The sequence below is a fragment of the Anthonomus grandis genome, chromosome 16, assembly GCF_022605725.1.
Source record: "Anthonomus grandis grandis chromosome 16, icAntGran1.3, whole genome shotgun sequence".
In the NCBI taxonomy this organism is placed as follows: domain Eukaryota; kingdom Metazoa; phylum Arthropoda; class Insecta; order Coleoptera; family Curculionidae; genus Anthonomus; species Anthonomus grandis.
Window position 1 is genome coordinate 854,698 of NC_065561.1, and position 26,635 is coordinate 881,332.

General features: G+C 34.0%; 1 protein-coding gene and 1 long non-coding RNA gene across 2 annotated transcripts in view; both read left to right on the forward strand.

Annotated features, from left to right (window-relative positions):
* The window catches only part of LOC126745611 (uncharacterized), a 711,162-nt gene that overhangs the window by 152,930 nt on the left and 531,597 nt on the right, over nucleotides 1–26,635 (forward strand). The window lies entirely within an intron of this gene.
* On the forward strand, nucleotides 9,094–10,147 carry LOC126745620 (uncharacterized). The gene is made up of 2 exons (XR_007663617.1): nucleotides 9,094–9,152; nucleotides 9,218–10,147. It is a non-coding gene; the product is annotated as an uncharacterized LOC126745620 (long non-coding RNA).

The following is a 26,635-nucleotide window of genomic DNA, read 5'->3' on the forward strand; positions in this document are numbered from 1 at the left end:
GGTCGGGATGTGTCTGGTCTGGTCTGATTTGGCCGGGTTGGCTGACCAGATCCCATCTGCCTCCAATGTAGGAGCAGCCTAACTTATCTTTAACGTTGAGTACATCATTTTTGTTAGTTCATATTTATTTTTGGTAACTTGAGAGCACTTGACGGGTACACTTTATAATGAGATAGGATAATAATTAACACATTATAATCATTCTATTTCCTATTTATTCACATCTCCAAAGTGCTAATCTAGCACTAACTAAATAACCAACAGCCATCAATTGTTATATACCTCATAACACAAAAAAAAACAAATATATGCTGTTTTTCCTTGTTACACTTCAGATATTTCTTACCTATTTGGGAACATCTAGAAAAACAAAATTCAGATAAATGCAAATAAATTAAAATAAACTTCTGAAAGTATTATTAAAATAAAATTATTCAGCTCATGGCAGGGACATCGGAACATAGGTCTAAACAATCTTGTACGAGTTGCATCTAAAAGTTTTAATAACAATGAGAGAGATGAAATGGGCAAAGTTTATAAAATATAATACATTTTGTAAACTTTGACATTAGATTTTCCAGTTTCCATCCATTTTTCATTAGGAATTTTTTTTTTAAATATATAATATGTAATGTTTCATTTATACTGTTGTAGTAATTAACTTCAACTTTCCTACAATTAATGTGAGTACTGTATATATAATCTATTTGTTTCGAAGCCTTAAAAAACCCATTAAGTAAATATAAAAACAAGATTTGAGTTCACCCACTTTTCCTTATTTCCTTTAACGCCCAATACGAATCTACTTCTCTCTTTACACTTTTACTAACATTGTAAATATCCATAACTGCTGTTAAACCCTAAATCAAGTTTAAAGCTACTTTTTCTTTTTTCCAGGTACGAATTCCATCGTCGTGGGTTGAGGCAATAGGTTAAAATACTTATACTACCCAATATTGTTAGGGTATAAGCATCATTGTCACTAATTGCAAGAAGTAAGTGAAGTTACTTGAAGAAAAAGTGATGGTAAATAATATTAGATTAAGTTTACGTAAACACAGCCAAAACGGTCTATATATATTTGACACCTGGTTTTTGTCGCGATGTCAGCGAGTGCACACGTCTGTGCTCGTTGCGCCGATAATTTTATCGTGATTTCAAAGTTGGTTTCTTGCAAATTTTGTAGTAAGGTAGAATTATCATTTTCAATGCGTACAATTGAAAGACCATTTGTATAAAACAATTAGAGTCAAATTTTCCCAAGTGGGCCACTCAAAAGTGAGTTTTGGATTTCCATGTACCTTTCGATTTCAAATGATAGTTCAAGGGACGAAAAATGATGCCTTTAAGTAGTTTTGCAAAATATACATTTTTTTATTAGTTATAAGCAATTGAAATTTTTTAACAAAGTTTTTTATTTTGACAATATCTTGGTTGATAGTTGAAAAAAGTGAGTAATCATACATTCTTCACGTTCTAAAATATTTTACGCATCAAGTGAATCATAGGCTTTGTAAATTTAATGGTTTATTTATCACAAAAATTAATTTTATAATAAACAAATACAAAATTTTACATGTTCTCATATGTTTATATAAAAATTAAAAAAGAACATTGTTCAGATAATGAACATTTAAGCAGAAGAAAATTTTTGCTAAGTATGAATAGGCAAATACGCCAAGCGTTTGTTTATTGACATTCGAGCGCTCGAATCCCCTTATATACAGACGCATTATGTGTTGCGGTCTAGACTAACGCAAGTCACTTAATTCCAATATTCTACGCAAAATCCGAATACTTAAATACAGTTTTACACTGTCTTTGATTTGCTGAATATCACTTTTTGTGCAAAGTGAGAAAATTTTACATTTTACTTACTAATTCCTTTATTTGTACTTTTTAATAGTGTACTTAAGCGAAGTCTAGCCAAAGGTTAATCTACTTAACCTATTTAAAAAATGTAAGCAAAATTATTTTAGATAGCACAACAGAATCATTAACATTTATAATGGTAACACTAATAGTAATATAAAAATAAACAGATATACACCCATTGGATTACAAAAAATGATAAAATAAGAAATACCTACAGATAGTTCATCTGTTCTGTTTTGCTAAAAAATGCAGCTTTAGCTTTTTCTTGAAACCCACTACTGACATCTCTTTTATAAGATTCGAAACAAGGTCACTGTAAGTATAATAATTAAAACCTGTGAGCATCATTTAAATAATTTTATAATTTTTAATACGTTAAATAAATTCAAAATAGTCCAAAATAATCAAAATAAATCATAAAAATAGAATAAACACCTTGTAAAATAACTGGGCGCTTGGGCGACTCCAAAGTAGAGATGGTGACGTGTAGACCTGAAATAATAAAAGTAACCTGAGCACACTTATTCCCGTAAAATTAATTAATAATAAAAATATTAAGCAAAACTCATTAATATGAATAATATGAATTAATATGTTTTAAACTTGCTCAGTGATTTTACTTTTACGATAACCATTTAATTCATGTTCACCAACATTTAACCACTTAACTTAAATATCCCAAAATTCATTATTCACCCATTTATTATTTTTATCCGATTGTTAAATGTCCCAGTAACGACAACGTACTGATATTGAATGATATACAATCGTTCAATATGCCAAAACGTGAGCACTACATTACTCACAAACCGTAGCCAAAATGCTACCAAAAACATTATCATAAAACATGAGATTGAGACAGCAATCTCCGATCTAGACCACTTGACGATAACACTTTTTGTACTGAGGGGTGCAATAGACACCAAAACGCGAGGGTTCTCTCCAAATACAAAGCCTTGTTAAATACAACGAGCTGTGCAATGGTCCCAGACCAGCTCAGTATCTTAACAAGAAACAATAAACAATCATCACAACAACACAAGCAAGACAAACAACAATCGGTCATTAAAATATTTCATTAATCACATTTTTAAATAAAAAGGTAAAATATCGGTGTAATCAATAAGATACAAATAAGCATACTCTGTGATAACACTCACCCTTTTATTGTAGTAAAACACTACATTAAACCAACACAGCTTATTTCACGTCGCAACATCCTTTATTGTTTTTATAAAATAACTTCACTCTTTAGTGACCAAAACTCAAATGAATTTTATAAACCAAATATTTATCTCACTCTTTTATCGAAACCCATAAAAATAATTCCCGAGGGGAAACGCTAAGTATAAACCGTATTTGGTTACTTACGGTACCGCTGAGCAAGCTTTAGTTTTGTAAATATCCTGGACCTCTTTTCGGTCAGACCGATAAATTTCATCTTAATGACTAAGAAAAATATTTCAATTCTTTAGAAAATAAACAGGGTCTTACATAAGTTGCCACAATATTATACAGAAAACTACGACGAAAGAAGACTGTTTGAACTCTAGGAATTGAAAACTTATCACGTTGATGGACACTCAAAAAACGGGTTTCAAGGTAAAAAAAAGCACCTGTACTTTTAATCATTTTTGAAATAGTGATTATAAATACTTTAGAAAAAATTTATTTTTTATATTTTTTAAATTTTTTGTTTGTTTTGAAAAAAAGGGCCGACGAGCATAGACGTCATGCTCCATGACACATGACTTTTGTTTCATATGGGCATTGACGGCTATTGCCGTCCACCATAACAAACACAAGGGTTTGAAAATATTTATTGAAAACATAGTAGAACAGTACAGAATCGCTTAATTCAATATTGAAACGTAAAAATGAAATGTAAAAAAGAAAATTTATTTATGCCACATCTCAAAACATGTCCCTGGACAGAGTGGAGGCATGTCTATACAAATTTTGCAACGCAATGAGCAGTGGCGAAGCGTGAACTTTTTTTTCGGGTAGACAAACAATAAAAATCGTTAATTAGAAAAAAATGTCTATTCAATATTATTAACTTTAATGAAATAAAAAATGAAAGCGAATGAAATATTAATTCAAAGAGAAAAATTATGTAGTGATATAAAAAATAAATAAATAATTAGTACTAGCATAAAAAGATAGATAGATAAAAATAAATACTACTTACAAAAAAACACAACTAAAATACAATTGTCAATATCGAACAGTCGTTCATAAATAACCACCAAAAAACCTTTTCTATACACCCAAAAATAAAAATACTAATTATTAAATTACTATAGCACGCGAAGATGTTTTGCGGCCGACCAGATCAAGCGTGTCCATAAACAATAACCATCAACAGCATAATAAAATAGCTGGTCGACTTCGATAGACAAAAGCTCGACTGTCTTCCCCGTGAGTAAATTTTGCATACGTCTGAATTTGGCTGAATGCTGATGCGGCCGAACCTCTGTAGCCTGCTTGATTCGTATTTGGTTCGATTAGATGCTCCAAATTTCGGAAGACAAATATCAATGTGTCTTCCTGGGGCTCTTATACATCAATTGGGTGTCAGCCCTGTATTTTTATCTTAATCGGTGCGGCAGGCGGGGCGCGCCTTCGGATTAATCATGTTTAGATACTATATAATAATAGTAAGGATAGCGACTACGTTCTGTGTTAATTTTTTTTTTAATTTTAATTCAACAATTAGATGAAATAATTACGTGATAAATTAATGACAAATAACTGGATAATTTTGGGTAGACAGTGTCTACCTTATCTACTTGTACGCTTCGCTACTAGCAATGAGGTCTCCTTTCTGATTTTATTCTTGCTGCAGTTTCTGCACCGTAGATAGTACTTTCCTTTTTTCTTAAAATTTTCCGGAATGGGAATATCTTCCAAAAAATGTTGTTCTGTTTCTTTGCCTGATTTTGACACCCGTTTTCTTTTTCTAGAAGGTTTCGATATCCCAAAATCTCTTCCGTCTAAAGCGTCAGTGGTTGATAATCCCAGAAGACTTTTTATTATCGAGTGTCGGTAGTTCAATAGATCCAAATTGGAATTGACATATTTTTTATGAAGAAAATAGGCATTCCAAATGCACAAATCCAAAATATGAAAAATAACTTTTTTTGGCCATCTTATTGTTTTCGCGAAAAAGAATAGTAGCTGATCATTTGATCAGCTCTATCAATACCAGACATATTGTCATTGTATGCTGCAATTTCTATAGGTTTGTTTCGGGATTGGCCATATCGGTTTTGTACCTCAATTTGTTTGGGTGTGTAGCCAGTCGTAAGTGTAAGAACCTCCTGTTTATCCTTCTACTTAGACACATACACATCACCTTTGCGACTCCAAATGTGTTCTCTTTTTTTTATTTTTTTGCCGATGATGTGCTTCGGATTTCCACGTTTATTACTTTATTACTTCATAAAGTCCCAATAGTGTGCGTTTTGAAGTCTGTGAGTAACTCTTCAGAAAGAGCTACACTGTTATAAAAATTGTCCATGTATAAATGTTGGCCTTTATTTAGGTAAGGCATCATGAGACGTTTCACCAAAGCAGTAATTTTTGGTTCCGTTCGTGCATCATCATCTCCTGTTTTTCCTCTATAAATTGCTAAATTTAGTACATATCCATCACTGCTACAAAGCTCATAAAATTTGATTCCATATCTAGATTTTTTATTCTTGATATATACACGAAATTTCAGTCTTTCGCGAAATAATAAAAGCGATTCGTCTAGTGACAAAGCTTCTTGGGGATAGAAAGCGTTTTGTGAATTTTTTATAAAAAGCTCTACGAGAGCGCTTATTTTATATAAATTATTATTTTGCTCTTATATTATCTTGCATCATTTTTTGCACAGTTCAAACACCGAAGTATTTGCTCAAATCTACGTCCAGACATTGTGGCGGGAAATATAGGATGATAATACATAGGGTCATAGGACGACATGTGTCTAATTTCTCGTCATTTTACGTGCGCAACCAATAAACAAAGCCCAAAAAACTTCTTTAGTTCCACTAAAGTAATTTCTCTAAAAGATTTAAAACGCTCGTACCTTCTTTTAGGTCGATTTGCATTAAATAACTTTCTACCATATTCATTAGTTTTTTCCAATAGTAAGTTCCAAATTTCTTCAGACCACAATACCTGAAAAGTCTGAAGTGGATCAAAATCATCCAATGACTGCTTTGGCCCAGATTGACTATTATCGAACATAAAATCAATATTTTCTTTAACAGTACCACTCTATTCTTTATCGTCCCCTATACCCTCACTGTCATCTTGAGCTGAAAAAAAATATATGACGGATAATGAAATTTGCGATTTACAAAGAAACCTACTTTCTGCGGTTCTACGGTCGTCCTTACTATCTTCATTTGACGGATTGTGATTTCTCAAGGCCTCATTTGATATATCCGACAATGCATCGGCCTCCAAAACATCCAGGTGACCGTCTAAAAAATACTAAATTAGCTGTCACAATAAAAACATACCATAAGGACAAAACCTACCCCTCACTACGTTCGCTTCCGAGTACGAATCACTCAACTCATAATTTGGATCCCGAACAGAATCATCATCGTCTTCACTAAAACTCTCCCTCTGCTTAAATTTCTCCCTTGATAAATTTGAATTACTGTCATCGCCGTCATCAATGTAATTATCGTCATCACTAGAAATTTCGTCGTACCACTCCAGAAGTTGTTTTTTAAGTTTTTCGTCCATTTCTATGGAATGCACATGCTCTGGTACTTACACACAAATAATAAAACACAAATAATTTAAATCCAAACAACGTAAAAATATAGCACAATATGTCCACCAGTAGACTTTGCATACACAAAAAAACAACATACAAGCCAAACGTAAGATACGAGGGCGGGTCAATAAATCCGTGACTTTTTGGATAAAAGACAGGTTTTTATATAAAAAGTTACTTTATTTTTTCTCCTTTGCCTCCTTTGTCTCCTTTGAGTTCTATACACTTAGTCCAACGTTTCTCCAATTTTTTTATTTCTTCGGAAAAATATGATTTGTCGAGGTCATCAAAATAGGCATTTGTTTGAGAGATAATTTCGTCGTTGGAGTCAAATCTCTTTCCGCCGAGCCATTTCTTTAAGTTTGGGAATAGGAAATAGTCACTGGGGGCTAAATCTGGAGAATAGGGCAGATGAGGAAGTAATTCGTAGCCTAATTCATGGATTTTTGCCATGGAAACTGCACATGTGTGGACCCTTGCATTTTCCTGGTGGAAAAGAACTTTTTTTTGGCCAAATGTGGTCTTTTTTCTTTCAGTTCCTCATTGAATCTATCCAATAAGTTGGTATAATATTCTCCATTGATTGTTTTCCCCTTTTGAAGATGTGGATTATACCGCGTGCATCCCAAAAAACAGTCGCCATGACTTTATTGGCTGACAAACCCACCTTTGTCTTCTTGGGCGCCAATTCACCCCGAGAAATCCACTGTTTTGACTGCTGTTTGGTCTCCGGCGTGTTGTGGTGGATCCACGTTTCGTCCACGGTAACGAAACGACGCAAAAATTCATCCATATTGCGGTTGAATAACGCCAAACACTCCTGGGAAATTGTCACACGCTTGTGTTTGTGGTCGATTGTGAGCAAACACGGCACCCATCTTGCGGAAAGCTTTCTCATACACAAATGATCATTCAAAATTGAAACTACTGAACCATGTGAGATGCCTATGGCTTCCACAATCTCTCTCACTTTCAATCTCCGATCGGTTAAAACCATATCGTGAATTTTTTCGATTGTTTTGGATGTAGAGACCTCGACTAGGCGTCCAGAACGTTCGGCATCTTCCGTGCTTGTACGGCCACATCGAAATTCAGTAAACCACTTCTTTACCATGGAAATGGATGGTGCAGAATCCCTATAATATTTATCAAACTTAGCCTTGGTTTGAGTGATGGTTTTTTTCCGTAAAAAATAATGCTTAATGAGCACACAAAATTCACTTTTTTCCATTTTCTTCTCAAAACGAGTGGTAGTCTGCTATCAACAGCTGTCAAGCACAAACTTAATGACGCAGCTTGTTCAAATTTTGACAGGCGTCAACTGACAGTTCTCTGTTGAGAGGAGCAGAGTTGCCATTTCCACTAAAGGGCAGGAAATTCAAAAAGTCACGGACTTATTGATCCGCCCTCGTATTACCTACCACACGAAAATACACCGCAAGAAAGAAAAACAATATCCCAGTTTGACCGATAATAATAAACCGCGTGCATGTGCATAAGTTACCGCGCAGAATTCCCACCAAATTACACGGCGAGGTGGGAGCAAAGTCACTCACGATCACAAACGGATTTCGCCAAAAAAAGCAAACCAATCAACTTCTTTTAAAAAAATTTGCATGTCTAGTTGGACACTACTAATACATTTATATGAAAATACGACGGGGAACCACGTCGATATAAGCATAAATAAGTGGAAGACGGGATCACCCGTCCAATTTTCAAAGTGCCCACTGACGCGTTTTAGGCAAAGATAGGACTGCCCGTCGGTGTCCGTCAACGTGTTATTTATAAATCTTAGATTTGCTTCATGTAAATTTTTCCGAAAAGTAAGTTTTTGCGGAGTTAGGGAGGAGTAAACGACGCTAGCAGTCTATGCACAAAAACCGCCAATTGCAAAGAGAATAGATTTTCCACGCGCAGCCAACTAAGTTCACATAGCCTTGCAGAGACTCTATCATACTTTGTCAGTTCATAAATAAATTTGCAGCATTGATTTTGCAGCTTTTGCAAACGGTACGCAGTGATTTTGTCTAAACATGGAAAATAAACAATATTGCAGTAATTCATAATAAGTAGTACTAAAGACTCATATCATTTTTTACTTACTCTAAAATTAATTATATCTCTGTTTGCATACAATGGCTTTAAAGAATAGAGTATAATTCATTTCATTCATTAATAAAGTAATTCATCATCCAAAAGCAATCCAAGATTTTTTGCACATTTAATCATAGTTAGCTGATTACCTCCCACAAAAAGCTCTAACCCTTCGCCGGTCGCGCAGCGGTACTCCATGCCGCAATTTAACTTTAATACATGTTTATTTCCATATATTTGGCCTACGCCGCTGGCTGTTTAGGTATGCCACCATGTGTATTTTTAGAAGCGCCTGCCTCGCACGCATTTTATTAGTGTGATTCTGTTAGTGCTAGTGAGAACGTCAAACTAATCAGAGATGATCAGCGGTATTCCGTGCCGCAACGCGACCGGTCACGTAAGTAAAATTTAAAATAACATCTTTTATATTTGCATAAAAAAAAATGTTTGTACATTATTTAGGGATAGAAGAGCCTCCACCAAACCACTTACTGAGAAAGAGTTACAGAGAATAGCCGAAAACTTATCTGATATTGAGGATGATATTGTCGACTTTGAGAGGAGGAAGTAAGTGAAGAAGATTGCTATAACAGTGAATTGGAACAGTCCGCTGATGAATTTTCCGAAGAAACTGAATCCTTTTTCAGGCCCAATGAGAGTGAACGTTTTTATATTGGGAAAAATGAAGAGACGATTTGAAAAAGTACTCCTGTAATTCAAGGTAATAAAACCAAGGCTAAAAATATTATCAAAGTTTTACCTGGATCAAAAGGTGCGGCCAAAAATGTGTCAAAACCATTAGATTCGTTTTTTCTGTTTTTGACTAGGGATATGGTAGATCATATCGTACTATGCACTAATATTTATATCAAAAATAAACGTGATAATTTTATACGAGACCGAGATTGTAAGTTAACTTCTTCCGAAGAAATGTTGGCATTATTTGGAGCACTTTTCATAATTTTCATAAAAAAAGGAAACCACGTAAATGTTGAAGAACTTTGGGCCAAAGATGAGACAGGAATGATTCTGTTAAGAGCATTATTCAGTTATAAAAGATTTTTGTTTCTTCTTCGTGCCCTTCGTTTCGATGATATAACAACAAGAAAAGAACGCGAGAAATTTGATAAATTAGCAGCGATAAGAAAGATATTTGAGGATTTTGTCAAAAATTACTTGAAAAGTTATAGTTTGGGTGAGTTTATTACAATTGACGAAATGTTACATCCATTTCGAGGATGATGCGGATTTGTTCAGTATATGTCACTAAAACCTGCCAAATATGGCATCAAATTCTATGCTCTTTGTGACAGTAAAACGTACTACACTTGGAAATTTGAAATATATTGTGGATTACAACGGGAGGGACCTTTCAAAACTTCAAACAAACCATTCAATATTGTTCAAAGGCTAGTAGAACCAATAAAAAACACTAAAAGAAATTTAACAACAGATAATTATTACACTAGCTATGAATTGGCACAGTATCTTTTAAATAATGGCATAACTTTAACTGGTACAGTAAAAAAAATAAAAGGGAATTACCGCCTGAATTCCTACCGAGCATGTCGCGTACAGTTGGAACGTCTATGTTTGGATTCCAATTTGATGTCACTTTCGTATCCCATGTTGCTAAAAAAAATAAAGCTGTAATTTTGCTGTCCACCATGCATGACAACGATGAAACACAAAACCAGAAATAATATTACATTATAACAGAACAAAAATGCTCCTCGTATACAATACAAAGAATCCTTTTGAAATGCCTTTAGCAATTTTCTTTAGAATTTTAGATATTTCAGGAATCAACTCCGAATTATAATCAATAATAATAGACCAGCAGATACGCCGCCAAGACGAGGAAAGTATCTGACCTCTCTAAGTTTATCCCTCATGGAAAATTATCTTAAGAAACACTCGAAGATAGAAACACTTCTTAAGGATATTAGGGAGTTCTTATCTCGCTATAATACTCCTATTGAAGTCCCTATGGCACTAAAAAAAAATCGGGCTGGTCGTTGTCATATATGCAGCGCACACAAAAATAACAAAACAACAGTTACTTGTGGTCAATGCAAAAGTTTTGTTTGTAAATCACACAGTGAAAAATCGGTGCAATGTAATAGTTGTCTTTTTCCACCAATGGAGGAAGATTAGTTTAAAACAAGACTTATAAGTGATAATTACATTCCTTTTTTGTATAACGTTTAGTTGTACAAATGTATTTTTGATATTTTGTTAATGGGAAATCTCTTAATTTTTGTTGTATTTATTTTGAGTTATAAAATTTATTTTATAAATAAAGCCTTTACTACGATTAGAGTTGTTTCATTTTGTATGTATTTTTCAATTAAAACTTATTTTGCCAGTGAGGCTACAACTATTTTACTTGTGGAATAGAGTACCGCGGAGCGACCGCTCATGGCTTTTTCAATGGCGCGCCGCCGCAGGGTTAAACCGTCCAATGCAACTGTTTTTTTGTTCTTAGAGGTAAAGCACATAACACAACACTTTGAACGATTCAGTTTTAAATTATTTTGAGAGGAAAAGAAGGAAATTCTAGAAAGATCGTCGTTTATTTTATTTGATGCCTCCAATACACATTCAGCTTTAAAAGAATGATAAATTCGCATATCATCTGCGAACCTCTGGATCTGGCAGTATTTTACAACTTTAAACAAATCAGAAACGTACATCAGAATTAAGAGAGGTCCCAAAACAGCTCCCTAAGGTATTCCAGATGTTATATATTTGGTATTTGAAAAAGTCCGATCTTCCAATATCACCATTTTCCTTCTGTTGGATAAGTAGGATCTAAAAAACATTTGAGAAACATTATCAAAGCCATAATAAGCGAATTTTGCTAAAAGCAAATGATGATCTAAGGTGTCAAATGCTTTGGAAAAGTCAAGCATTATAAGTGCTGTGGAGTCACCTTTATCCATTGCAGAAATTATCTCTTGGGTAACGTTTAGTAAGACAGATGTCATGCTATGTTGTTTTCTAAACCCAGATTGTTTATGTGGAATAATATTATTGGAGGTGAGAAAGTCATAAATTTGCAGCTGTATAAACTTTTCCAAAACTTTAGCGATGACCGGGATAATTGAAATTGGTCTAAGGTCGCAGAAATTAGTCGGATTAATAATTTTAGCCAAAGGTGTTAAAAGAGCAGTGTTCCACATACCAGGGAAATACCCAGTTTCTAGGGAACAGTTTATAATATGCGTAATATGTGGAAATAGCTTTGGAATACAGTATTGCAACATTGACGCTGATATTGAATCACAATCGTGTCCATTTGATTTTAAGTTTAAGACTATTTTAGAAATTTCCTCAACTTTGGCTAATCGAAATGAAAAAGTTAGATCATGCTTAAACTGCTTATTTTAAAAATTAGCAGCTTGCGGGCAACTACCTAACGGGCTATAAATTGAAGCAAAATAGTCATTAATTTTTTCCTAATCATTCCCACCACAAGATTACGCATCTGTCTATAATATGCCCAATCCGCCAAATTCTTAGACTTTTTAAAACTTGACAATGCCTTATTTTTTTTTCTTTTATAAAAAGGTGCATATTTGCAGTTATTATCCACGGGGTATAAGACTTATAGGGTATAATAGGGTATAAGAAAATTTTGACATCGTAAAGGGTGCATGCCTATCAAATAATGAGCAAATATTATTAGTAAGATACTGAATTTTTTCGTCTAGATTATTGATATAGTACACATTATCCCACACAACTTTATTCAGGTCCTTATAAAAATCATCTTTATTAAAATGTTTAAAATTACGATACAGTGTTGCGTTTTTGTCTCCCTACTCCGTGTGTTGTCGTGCACGTATAAAACTACCCGTTTTAAGGCCTCGACGTTCGTTAAAGGGAAATAAAACTAAATAATTAGCTTCATAACCACTTTACTTGATATCAGCCGTCAAAAAATCTACTAAATAAAAAAGGCGACAAATCTACTAATTATCGGTAAAATATTTATGAAAGAACACCGGCGTAAATCCGAAAATTATCAAATTAAAAGTTATCAATCGGAGCCCGTTTTTTCCCGTTTTTTCACATGCACACCTAACTCCATTGCAGTTTGACTCAAAATGTAGGTTCGCTGCGATCCCGTATCAATGAGTGCTCTAACACTTTTTTTTCCATTCAAACCCTTCAAGGTTACGCGCAAAGTTTGCAAAAACACGTGGGTTGACGTCTGATTAGTTAAAGTTTGTTCTCTAGTCAGAGATTAGGTATTCTTTGGATGGCTACTCTCTTGTGCCTTTGAATCGACTTTATTCACTGCTAAATCTGGACACATTAACGTCACGTGCGACTGACTGCAAACAACACACCGCATGCGTCCTCTACATCGAGTTGTATGATGGCCTATTTTCAAGCATCGGTAACAGGCCCTCTTTTTTACTAAAATATCCCTCTTTTGAGATACAGACATTTTCTGCGCCTTGAAACAGCTGTCACTTTCATGTGGACCATCACAAAAAACACAACGTGCAGCTTCACAACTCATAAGGCTAGCAGCTGTAGCCACTGTAGCGCCAGGAAACGCCTTTTTTACCAACGACCTACTTTTTGCTATAAATTTGACACCAGTATCCTGCGAAGAGTCCTTTAGTTTCATGCCCTCGATCCCAAAACCCTCAGCTGCCAGGCTAATGCGTTGTTCATGTTCTACCTCCTGTTTAAGAAAACTCATAATATTTTTCAATTTCTCTTCGAGACTTGAAGTAGAGCTGTTAAACGTAGGACGTTGCCACACCCTCAACAATTCATTGGGCAGACAAGACTCAATCAGTGGGAATAAAATAGCAGCACACCTATCCGAAGTAATGCCCAAAGTTTCTAGAGCACGCAGCTGGGTTTCGAGCCTGTCGTATAACAAACTAACGTCGACCTCTTGCGATGTAGCATTAGATAAGATGAGCTTTAATAATTCCCTAACGTAGACTTCGATTTGCAGATCTTGTCGGCCAAATCTACTTAGCATACTCTCAATGATCTTGGCGTAGTTCTCAGACATAGCGGGATAACTCTCCACCAGTTGTCGCGCCCGACTTTCAAATACAGTGGCTTGACGTAAATATTCGATTTTGTCACAACTTTCAATCGAACTGTCTTAGTGTATTTTTTTAAATTGAGCCCAAAAACCTAACCAGCCCTTGTCCCCGTCATATGGATTAAATTTTATTCTAGGCAATTTAAATTTACGCATATTACCTGAATTTTCTCCACTATTTGCGGCTCTAGCAGCACTACTCGTTCCTGGGTGGCTCATGTTGCTCTCGCCTCTATCAGAACCATAATCCTCTATGACCTTGTTATACTTCACTCTTAACAAGATAAACCTCTTCGAGTAGGTATCACAAGTTTCCAGTTCACGCTCAAGGTCCTCCTCAGAGGCACTCTCTAACATTAATTGGTATATTTCACAATCGAGCGCTTGTAAACTGTCATATCTGTTGCTCACTAATTCGAATGACACTTGGAGAGACTCGTTATCACGCGATTCACTCTTTAAAAGCGTCTCCAACTCGGGTCCGTTAAAGTTAGAGGGACGTCTAAAACACGATTTTTTTTGAAAATTTTTACATAGAATGTTGAGTTTGAACATTTTATTGATAAAAAAGTGAGGATGAAGTAAAATGCAAAATTTTAAAAATTATAAAGGATTTTCTACTTACGTATGATTCGCAATTACACCCGGCTTAACTACACTCTATTTGCGACTAGGCATCACGTTGACCATTATATATGCTATTAATTTAAATTTAAAGCCTTAAGTAACAAAATTCTGCAACTTAGAAGGATTTACATCACTTCTTTAGGTGATAAACACAAATTTACACACGCAAATTAGAAATACAGGAATATCAAATATGCAAATACGGATTGATTCATAAATAAAAAAAAACTGTCAAAATGTCACATATGTATTGGGAGTGGCTATTGTACTAGTACGATTATCGTAATTTTCTGTCTTGTCTCATTATAGGTAAGTATTTGTTTATTTATATAATCATAAAATATGCACACAGGGCGGTAGCCCCGTGTGCGCATACAAGGCGGGCGCACATGGGACTGTGTGGTTGGCGCACATGTGGAGTTGGCATTGCAAAAAGGGATTGGAACCTTGGGTTGGCGCTAAATAGTGGGTTGGCTAGTCGTTTGAGCCCTACTTAGGGAATGGAATAATAGTTAGAAAATGGGAATTATAGGCACAAACACCCGTGTTTAATTCCTATGCCTTATTCCTATTCCTAATGCCTATAATGAATTTAAAGATATTTATTGTTTTGACTATAAGTTAATGTACATTAAACTTCATCGTTATTATTTACTTATTAATAATTAAATATCTTAAATTATGTTTTTTTTTCAAAATGTTTATTTTTATATATAAAATTACATAAAATATCAAATAATTTAAATAAATAATACCTATTTTTTAACACATGATAAATGTATTTTGTTCATCTAATGTAAAATCTAACTAGGTATATTATGCCTTTATTATCTAAAATTGAGTCCACAGCCAACACATCCAACTGAAAAGTGTTCCAGGCAAAACCAAAAAATACTACTGGGGACGTAGTGAAGCCACTCCCGTTTTCGTCAATAAGGTTATTGTTTTATATTTCGTGTGTGTAAATTACAAAATATGTAATTATAGGGGTACAAAGTGATAAAGAATCCTATAAATTTACAATTTTAGCACCCAAAAAGTTCCAACATTGCCCCAATATATATATTTTTCAATTATAGCAAAATCAAGAGCTAAAAAAAATCTTGTGCAAGCCGGCAATAGTTACGTATTTAACGTATGTAGAAAAACCTTCATAGTTTCCAAAATTTTGTATTTTTTCCAATTATCCTCACTTTTTTATCAATATTTTGACCACACTCAACATTCTATATAAAATTTTCAAAAAAAAATCGGTTTTTAGACGTCCCTTTAACTTTACCGGACCCTCCGCGAATCACTTTACGGTTTTTCTTTGTTTTCGATTTCGGACATGATGTAAACCCGGTCAAAAACCACCTGTCGTTTTAATAGAAAACCACGGCAAAACAATAAAACGCGGCAAAAGTTTACTCTAAAACAATGTCCGAAAATACCTCAAAAGAAAACACGAATTTGAGACCGCACTTCGCCCCGAAAAGACCTTGTCGCAAAACACTAAAACTTATACCAAGTCCTGTCACGGTCGCCATATGTTGTCGTGCACGTATAAAATTACCCGTTTTAAGGCCTCGACGTTCGTTAAAGGGAAATAAAACTAAATAATTCACTTCATAACCACTTTACTTGATATAAGCCGTCAAAAAATCTACTAAATATCGGTAAAACATTTATGAAAGAACACCGGCGTAAATCCGAAAATTATCAAAATTAAATCTTATCAATTAGAGCCCGTTTTCCCGAGCGGTCGTTCTTACATATCGCGTGAAGTGACTGACGTGACTGACATGACTGACAGCTGGTCCTTGCTGTCTAAAAATAGAATCAACAGTGAACACTGTCGCCATCTGAGAAAACCATTCATATTAATGTGAAATAAATAAGTCAGTGTCGCCGACACCGTGTCTGAATTTCGATACTATAGAATATAGCTTGATGGTCACTAATTAAATCAGCGTTAAGTTCTGCTGTACTTGTAACATTTGAGGGTTTATTAAAATAGATAACATCAATGAGTGTTTGCGCCATGCCAGCAATAGGAGTAGGCTCATTTAGTAACTGAGTAAAATCTGTAAAAAGTAACTGAATAAATGATTAACATTAACATCACCCAGAATAATAATATTCTCATACTATAGACATACATGTGATAATATATTATCAAAACATTCAACACAACGCCCTAAATCTGACCTTGGTGGTCTATAGACTGTTCCAGCAAGAAAAGTTATTTTGCCTTTATTTACTTTAATAAATAAACACTCTAAATCATCAGAAAAGTCAATGTCAGTAAAAACCAAAGAGCTTTCAAATATCTGTCGACTCATAAACATAATTAAATGCACAACACAAAGATTTATATTTCTATAAATATTCTTCAAATATAATTATATTATTTATAGTATATTCCTACCAATCCACGTTCTCAAATAAGTTCAAAAGGAACAAAGCTCTTTGTCCTTGAGTTTTCAAACACCTACTAACCGTACCGCATACACTAGACTAATTTCGCGCTTCTCAAGTTTGCGGTAGTCTGCGGGCGCAGAAAATCGTGATTTACTGTGAACTTTTGGATTAACTCAAATTTTTTTGTGGCAATCCGGATTTTCGAAGAATGAATGGTCTTTGCGCGAAACTAGGGCTTATGCAGGGGAACAGAAAAAGTAATACATCGCTAGATAAGTACAGCCAGGTATTGTTTGCTCGAATTCTTTTGTTACGGGCATATAAACACAAACACAAATTTAAAGAAAGTCCTTTAAATTTGTCGGGTATTTATTTTAGAAACTCTAGGGATTTCTTTGTTTTTACGTTAAAAATAGTACAGTGATTACCTTGATTTAAATGCAAATATAAAATGAATTATTATTTGATGAGGTTCTTAAATGCACTTGCATTTCCGAGCAGTTTTTCTTATTTAAAAATTGTTCTGGCTTGCTCTTTTGCTATTTTCAAATTTAAATGGTCTTGCTTTATAGGTGCGCCTTTCTCGGAATTCTTTTTAGTCTTATAGAGTTGTGTTATATTGTAGGTTATCCAAGGCAATTTGTCTCTAGTTTGAGGTACCATTTTTTAGTTTAGGTGATTTTCTTATTAATGTAAAACAAATTGAAATAAGCTTTAACCCTCCGTTAAGCGCGCCTAAGTTTGTTACGTGGATAGTCGCACGGGTGACATGTGTCACCCAGCTCCTAATTATTAAATATTTGCAAAACAAAATATTTCTTTATTTATTATTCTAAATAATTCCTAAATTAAATAAATAAAAATACAGAGATGGTAGTGAAAATTTTTTATTTACTGATAAAGTGAGTATTACTAATTTTCAAAACAATTCGTGCATATTTCGCGCAGATGCTCTCCACAGGTCCACTGTTGGCATTTGAAGCACCATTTTCTTGTACTTTTATCTCTTTGACGTCCACACTGATAACAGCGCCCGCGCGATCCATTTCGGTAAGCAATAATTGGTTCAGCTTCCTCTCCATCCAATAACAACTTCGCCCGCCTTCGTAATTCTCTGGGAATAGACACAATATTTGATCGTCGTTCTATTTGTGGCTTTATCAATTGCCAACTTACATTTTGTAAAAAAACGGTTCTTCTCACTGTTTTGTTAAAATTTTGAGAACTATAAATGCATGCTGCGTTAATTCTCATTATATTAAGCAGGTCAAAAAAGAGTACCATAGGCCAGCCTCTCGTAGTTCTTGACACATCATAATTTCCACAAAGCTGATCGACCAAATCCACACCAATTTTTGTCGAATTATAAAATGTTATAATTTCAGGTTTGTTTTTACCGTTAGATGCCTGGTCAATCGAAGCACTATGATGCATAGTTGACATTAATAATACTTTCTTATTTTTTTTTGGACCATATGAAGTTTTTTAGCCAGAGGAAGGCTTGTGAACCAGTTGTCGCCCGTAATGTTTCTGTTACTACCTTGAACGGGCTCTATTGAACGTAAAACAATATCTTCGGCTGAGTTACTCATTTGGTATGGGCCATCAGGTTGCTTTCCAACATAGGGTTCTAAATTAATAGTATGCAGTCTTGGAATCAGCCAAAGCAAAAACCTTTACCCCATACTTCGCTGGCTTACTAGGTATATACTGGGAGAATAATACTTTTGAAAATTATTGGTTATTGACTTCGCCATTTTGTCGAAGAATCTTTCCCCATGTAAACATTTTGTGACAAATTGGAGTCATTTCCGGTGTGTGTAGATTCGACTACTTCCTCTGTATCACTAACTTCTTGCTCAGAGTCCGTCATGGGATCACTTTCTGAAATATGGTCAACCTCGTCTAGATCACTTTCATCCTCTGCTTCAGAAATTGCGTCATCACTTGGCTCTTCAAACCACTTTAGCCATATCTGAGGATCCCTACTTGGCTCCATTTTCAGTTTTTTATTTTTTGGCTCAGACATTTTTCTAAAACAACATATTCATGAATATAATAGTTTGGATATAAAAAATAAGACAAAATAATAAAAAATTCGAATGTTTTCCTAAAACATACATATTTATGTCTACTTGTGGAGTGAAATATTTAAAACAAATAATAAAAAATGATTGTCTACATAAATAAAATAATGCTAAATATTTCTAAATCAAGTAAATACAATATCACAAATCATGTAAAGAAAAAATAAATAAATTATACTTGCCTTATAAAGTAACGCGAGTAGGCGCGCGTAAAATAATCTATTTATAAACACAAAACTGCAATCACCACAACGTTGCCGTCACGAAGATGCTTTCTCAAACAGAGTTGGGAAGGTACTAAAAGCGTCGTCTGCGTAAAGGTATAGGATATAATTTTGCGTATTGAATTGTACACGTGGGTGGCAATGGTCACCCGCGCGCCTAACGGAGGGTTAACAAAAGGAAATGGGAAATTTTTAAATAAGCATCAAATATTATGGATGTACAATAAAATGCGGTAACTATTTTAACTAACATGGCAACTTTTATATTTCTGTATATCAAATAAATTTATCAATGAACAAACTTAAGGAATCATTATATTTTTAATCTGCCAACAAAAGCAGGCACCAAAAAATGCACAAAGCTTACAAAAAATCTAAATGAGCTTCTAATTTTCAAATTCATTTTAACTAAAATATTATATAATCATCAATTTTTTTTCTTAAAAGTTTTTATTTTGCATTCGGCAACAGCTTTCGTTAATGAATTACAAAAAAATCCGGCAACGTCCGTTTATACTGGAGCGACAATTAACTGCGTTTGGGATTCCCATATACGTTTATTGGTTATGGTGTATATAATATTTTAGTAGTATAAACAGTTATTTTATGCACCGTTTTATTCGTTTTAAACATCAAATAATCATGGAACTCGATACTGTTTTACCCGGGAATAATTCCTTCGCTTGTCTTCCGTTATGATTACGTTGTAGTTTCTGGTTTACCCTATCCATCGATACGCGTACAAAGCAAAACAATTTTTTATCGCCATTCCGGCCAGACTCACGCATCATCATTCTGTTTTGCGTATCCGTCGAGTTAGCGAGAAAATAAAATTGTGTCGTACCGTATCTACGGGAGTGAAATAAACTGTTGTGAATCTAACAATTAATAATGTTGAAACGTAGTGCCTCACAAGCAAAAATTAGGAGTAAAAGGCAAAAAATTAGCAAATTACTACAAGAGTTGGAAATATTTAAGGAAAAATTTCAAAGCTTATCGTCAACCTCGGGTAAGTTATGAACAAACTGATTATTTTTTTTCTTTTTTAGAGATTTATAACTTATTTAAGGCCGAGGGCCTATATTGATGGTATTTAAATCATCGGCTCTTTCTCTAAGGCTTTTTATGTTATATAGTTGTACTATATAATTAAGAATTTAATTTAGTCTACCGTGGGTAGACTGAAAATTATAGAACCGTGGGTTCGAATTGTTAAATTTATAGAACCGTGGGTTCAAATGTGTTTTAAAATTGGTCATGGACCATACAATTTTCATTAAGAAGACATTCTTTCTCTATTGTTTTAGAGTTTTCTTCGTCTGAAGATGAGAATGATCACCAGTCGCCAGTACATTCAGGACTGGAAGACGTGCCAATTGAATTAACTAATAATCAAGTAGATCTCCCCTCTCGTCCGCCTACACCTCAACCTAACATTATTCCTCCTCATACCTTGGAGGTAACACCGTCAACGCCATCAACCACTGATTTTTCAGTGGCGTTAGGGGCGAAACCGTCTGACATTCAGGTTCAGGGCCAAGATCTACATGATGAGATTGTATAGCTAGATAAGCATCCAATACCTAAGAATTGTCAAGCACTCAATCCTCCTAAAGTGAATGAGGAGATTAACAAAAGACACATACTGCTTAAATGAGTCCGTTAACAAAAAATATTATTTTTTAAAACCGTTACAACATCAAATAGGTCAGGGGTTGACGGCGCTAGGGGAAGTTATGAACGACTTTATAAAAGAAAATCAATCCACGCCTCAATTGTCAGGATTAGCTGATGCTACATTACTATTCTCTAACGTACATAATGCTTTATCAATGCTCCGTAAACAGAATATTATGCCTTCTTTAAATATGGAGTCTCGAAAAGTGGCGTCATCTAGCCAATTAGACAATTATTTGTTTGGTGAAAAGTTTGGGGAAGCAGTGATGAACAAACAAAATTTAAAAAAGACCAACGAAGATTTGAAAAATAAGTTTACCAATTTTGGCCGACCAGGACCAGCTGTACCGAGTACATCTTCATCTAAGCACCCTTCTGCGAACATCTCTTCTCCACGTTATTTAAACTATCGGCGAGGGGAGAGGAACGTCAGAATGAAAATGGACAGGACCATTTACAAGCCAAAGAAACAATCAGGGAATCGGGAACAATCCAGGAAACATTAGCACCGGTAAATACAAAATATGCAGCTTGTTTATCACGTTATATTCTTACGTGGCAAGAATTAACTAGTGATAAAATTGTCCTACAATGGATTCAGGGTATTAAATTGCCATTTAATCGTGAACCCTGCCAAAAGTTTTTTGCTTCAAGAGAATACTCTGAAAAAGACTTAGATCTTTTTAAAAAATCATTAAGTGAGCTATTAGGTGCAATTTTAAAATGCTCTTATACTAAAGGCGAATTTCTATCGCCGTTTTTTCTTGCCATGAAGCCCAATGGAAAAAAGAGATTTATTTTAAATTTAAAATTGTTAAATAATTATATTTTGGCTCCACATTTTAAACCGAAGACTCAAGAACAGTTCAAAAACTCCTCACGAAAATTTGTTACGTAACAAAAATAGACTTAAAGGACGCTTATTTCCTGTTACCTATTCATAAAAAGTGTAAAATTTATTATTATTATATTAATTACAAAATTTATTATATTTTATTTATTATTTATATTTATATAAAATTTATTATAACAATTATAGTATTTGAGATTTATATTGGAGGGTCAAAGATATGAGTTTAATTGCCTTCCGTTTGGACTTTTGGAGCTCCTTATATTTTTACTAAAACTATGAAACAAGTAGCAACATTTCTACGCCTTCAAAATGTTTTATTAATAATATATTTAGATGATATTCGAATTATATCCAAAAATAACATTAAATGTGAAATTAATACCAAGCTCACAATTAATGTTTTAACTAGACTTGGTTTCATCATTAACAAAGAAAAAAGTCAATTAGTACCTTCAAAAGAAATAACCTATTTGGGGTTCACATATGACCTTAATAGAATGACACTTTCCTTGCCTATAAAGAAAACAGGGTTAGTAGAAAAATTGATTTCAAAAAACTTAATGAAGTCAAGAATTAAAATCAGGGAATTTGCAAAAAGTTATTGGACTATTGGTTGTTACATAATTCAAATGGCTCTGCGGAGATTAAACCTAAAAAATTCTTTCTAGAAATCTTTTCAGATGCGTCTCTTTCGGGTTGGGGTGCCAATTGTAATGGTAAAAATTGTCAAGGGTTCTGGAACAAATCAGATAGGCGAAAACATAATAACTACCTTGAAATAAAAGCTTCCCTTTATGGATTAAAATCTTTTACTAAATTAAAAGAAAATATTAGAGTTTTACTTAGAATTGACAATAAAACTGCAATTGCTTGCATAAATAGGGGAGGGAGCGTTAAATATCGTAATCTAAGTAAAATAACTTACAATCTTTTAAACTAGTGTGAACAAAAACAATTAACAGTTTTTCCTTCCTGTGTTTTTGCTTCCGTGTTTCTTCTAAAGAAAATAAGGAAGCTGACAAGGGTTCACGACAAACTTTTGTCGGAACAGAATATGAGTTAAATAGCCAGGCATTTCTAAAAATAGTCAAGATATTCGGGCAACCAGAAATAGACCTTTTTGCAACAAAATTAAATACAAAATGCAAAAGATATATCTCATTGTTCCCTGATCCAAATTCCATATCAGTAGATGCTTTTACATGTTCTTGGAAAGAAGAATATTTTTACGCCTTCCCTCCTTTCTCTATGATATCTAAAACTTTGGATAAAATTATTCAAGACCAGGCTACAGGAATTTTGGTTGTTCCTGCGTGGCCCTCACAACCCTGGTACCCCTTGTTTGTAACCCTGTTACTTGACAAACCTTTAATTTTTAAACCTAATAAAAAATTATTACTTTCCCCTTTTAGAGAACCGCATCCTCTTCACACGAAAACTTCCCTGGTGGCAGGGAAATTGTCCGGACTGCTTTCCTAAAAAGACACATACCTGGCCGAGCAATTCCTATAATGTTCGCATCAATATCAGAATGATATTATAGATAGACAGATAGATATACAACGTTTGTTTTCATAAATACTGGCCGTTTTGTAAGACCCATCTGAACTATGATGCATTTAATTTTGACTTGAACATTTATCTTGAATTTTTGGTAAGCGAAATAAACAAAGGTAGCTCTTACGCAACAATAAAAACATATAGGTCAGCCCTAAATTTCATGTTTTCTCCCAGTAACGCTGATGAAAAAATAATAAAAAGATTTATTAAAGGAAGTTATAATTTAAAACCTCCTAGACCTAAATACGACTTCACTTGGAATGTAGAACCAGTATTGAACTATTTAGCTTCTCTTTACCCATTAGAATCATTAACTCTTGAAAAACTAACAATAAAAACAATAACACTTATGGCATTGACCTCAGCTCACCGAATTCAAACTTTAAGCAAAATCACCATTAACAATTCAGTACAATTTACCGAGAAAATTGAAATTAAAATATCAAAAAAAATAAAAACGTCAGCGCCTTACAAATATCAACCTATTTTAACTTTTCCATATTTTCAAAAACCTGAATTATGTGTAGCGTCTACTCTAAAACTTTATATGGAAGTCACCGCTCTGATTCGTTCAAATTATAATCCCCTATTTTTAACACATAAAAAACCAATCCATCCTGCAACAACACAAACCTTAAGTAGATGGATCAAGTTGGCATTAAAAAATAGCGGCATAAATGTAAACATTTTTACAGGATATAGCGTGGCATGCTGCTACATCAGCGGCCTTCAAATCGGGAGTAAATATAAACATCATTAAAAATACAGCGGGCTGGAGTCCCAATTCAGATGTTTTCTTTAAATTTTATAATCGACCTTTAGGCAGGCCTAATGACATTTTTGCTAATGCAATATTAAATTTAGGTTTAACATAAGAAATTAAATAATATAAGTATTATGAAAAATGTATCCATTTACTACGTATAAAATACCACCTCATATATACATATATTATCTATACTACATATTAATATTAAAAATAGTAACCATGTATTCAATTATATTATAACTAGAATTAGATATTTATTTATGTAGAACTATTAATCTATGATGAATTAATAGATAATTGCCCCTATATTTTATTAGTAGTATTCGTTTTGTTTGTATTTACTTAATTAAATTGAATTAAATAATTAATTAATTAATAACCACAATATTTATTTTATTGGTAATTGGTTATTGCAAAATTGCATCCTCTAGCTTTTAACGACTACAACGTAATCATATCGGAAGACAAGCGAAGGAAAATTACGATTATTAATCATCATAATTAAATTTCATAGGTAAGTATGGTATTTGATTAATCTTTAAATAGTTTTGATGACAATATTCAAATGGAGAATGAAATAGAAATTCCTTCATATCGTTCGGACAGTGATTCGGAGATCCGAAAAATTAGAAACAAAAAAAAAGCGTGGCGAGAGTAAGCAGTGGCTCTTTGTAAGAAAATTTGCATGTGTTAAAGAAGCGGAGGAAGTTGTTCGTGCAGAAAATACTTGGTCTATTTTAATAACACATATGACTGAAGAGGGAAAGAAAAGGTTTTATCGCTGTAACAAAGTAAAACGTCGTGGCCCTTAGTGTGCGGCACAAATTTATTTACTGTTTGAAGCTACATCAAATGCTGTTTTGCTCTATCGTGTAGAGGCCGCCCATAACCCCGAGTCGATTGGAATTCGTTCTGATTACGGAATAAGTCAGGAAAATTGACGAAAAACAAATAAAAACACAAAGTCACGGTCTTACAACATGTAATTTAACGGGCTACACGTGTTTCGCTCTAGTTAGAGCATCATCAGGCCTAAAATTAAACTACTACTTAAACAAAACTAAAAACTTACGTAAAACAATAAAAACCTTTGGAAGCCATTCACACACTTCACAGTACATAAATAAACAATAATTTTAAGGTTATAAATTCTACAAAGCAGAAAATAAAAAATAAAAAGTGGGCCGCAACAACATAGACTCAACGAGAATCGAACCCGGTACAACAAAGTTATAAGTATAAGTATAAAACCTATCGGCTATACGGACCTAATGCTAAAACAACTTAACACGTTAGCCAATGTAAATTGAAGAAAGTGACTACAAGGAAAATGTTAAACGATACTTAGCTAAATGAAATTGTTAAAAATTAAATTAGGTTTGAAAGTAAACACGTCATTCACACACACGAGAACAGGACTCTTTTTAGCTTTTGTAATTTCCATTTTCTCCAGAAGGTCAAGCTTCTTACCTTTAGGGCATTCATGAAGCATTTCAGCTCCCACCCACGGAGAAAAATTATGAGTAGAGGCCAACAAATGATTCGCAAACGCTGATTTGGTATCACTGACATTGGTATTTTTAAATTTTTCAAAAAGCGCTACGTGTTTTTTAATGTACAAAAGTACTGCAGGTTATGTTTTTTTTACAAGGATGCAGCTTCTTGGAGTGTCAATGTGTCTATCATAAATCAGCACTCCATTAACGCATAAAGACTCTTTATTTGTACTTTTTTTGTCTCTTGTGAAAAGGCCATATCAAAGCACTTTGGTGTCCTACTGTCAAATTCAATGAGCAGATCAAAGTTTGGTGCCTTTACCCAGGAACAGACCAGGTCCATTGCTACGCGTCCATGCTTCAGAAGCGCTCTGCGGAGATCGACCCTCTGAAAAACTGAAAGGTACACTCCCTAGACCTTGCTGCTAAGTCCAGTACTTCACATAGTTTGTTCCAAACGAGTCTTTTTCCGGACGCGTTGCTTTCAAACTTCAAAAAGCTTCTGTGACACAGTCTAATTTTGTCAACTTTCAAAGTCAGTTTGTCGCCTGTTTTCGGCCTTGCGTTACCCTGAAACTCCGACCCAGAAACCTTTGTAGTATCTATTTTGTTGCTTCTTTTACTATGGCTGATAAAGTACCCGGGAGTACGGAGGAAGGGTCGGTTTTCAGAGGTTCGCCTTGTTTTCTAGAGGTTCCGTAAAAAAATACTTATTAGGCATGGTATCATTTAACTCATCAGCAGGGTTTGCATAACACCTTGAAATTGGGCGGGAGATGTTAGTGAAAAATGTTGTTTATATCTAATGCGGTTGCGTGTAAATCCACCATATAATGTGGACAGATAACTTAAATATACTTATAATATGAATGAATTTAATCTTTTAAAACTGCATCTTAATGAATTTATGTCTGGAGATTTTTTTTTGTTTAAGGGTATTTAAAACGAAAAGTTTATAAAATTTTACATGAAGATTTAAAAAAATGAAACAGCTTAAAAATATAGATGTATTAAAGTATACATTTGACATACCACGCTTAAAGTCGAGAAAATAGGCATTATTACAACACGTTTTTCTTACTTTTTGTCTGTACATAAAATAAT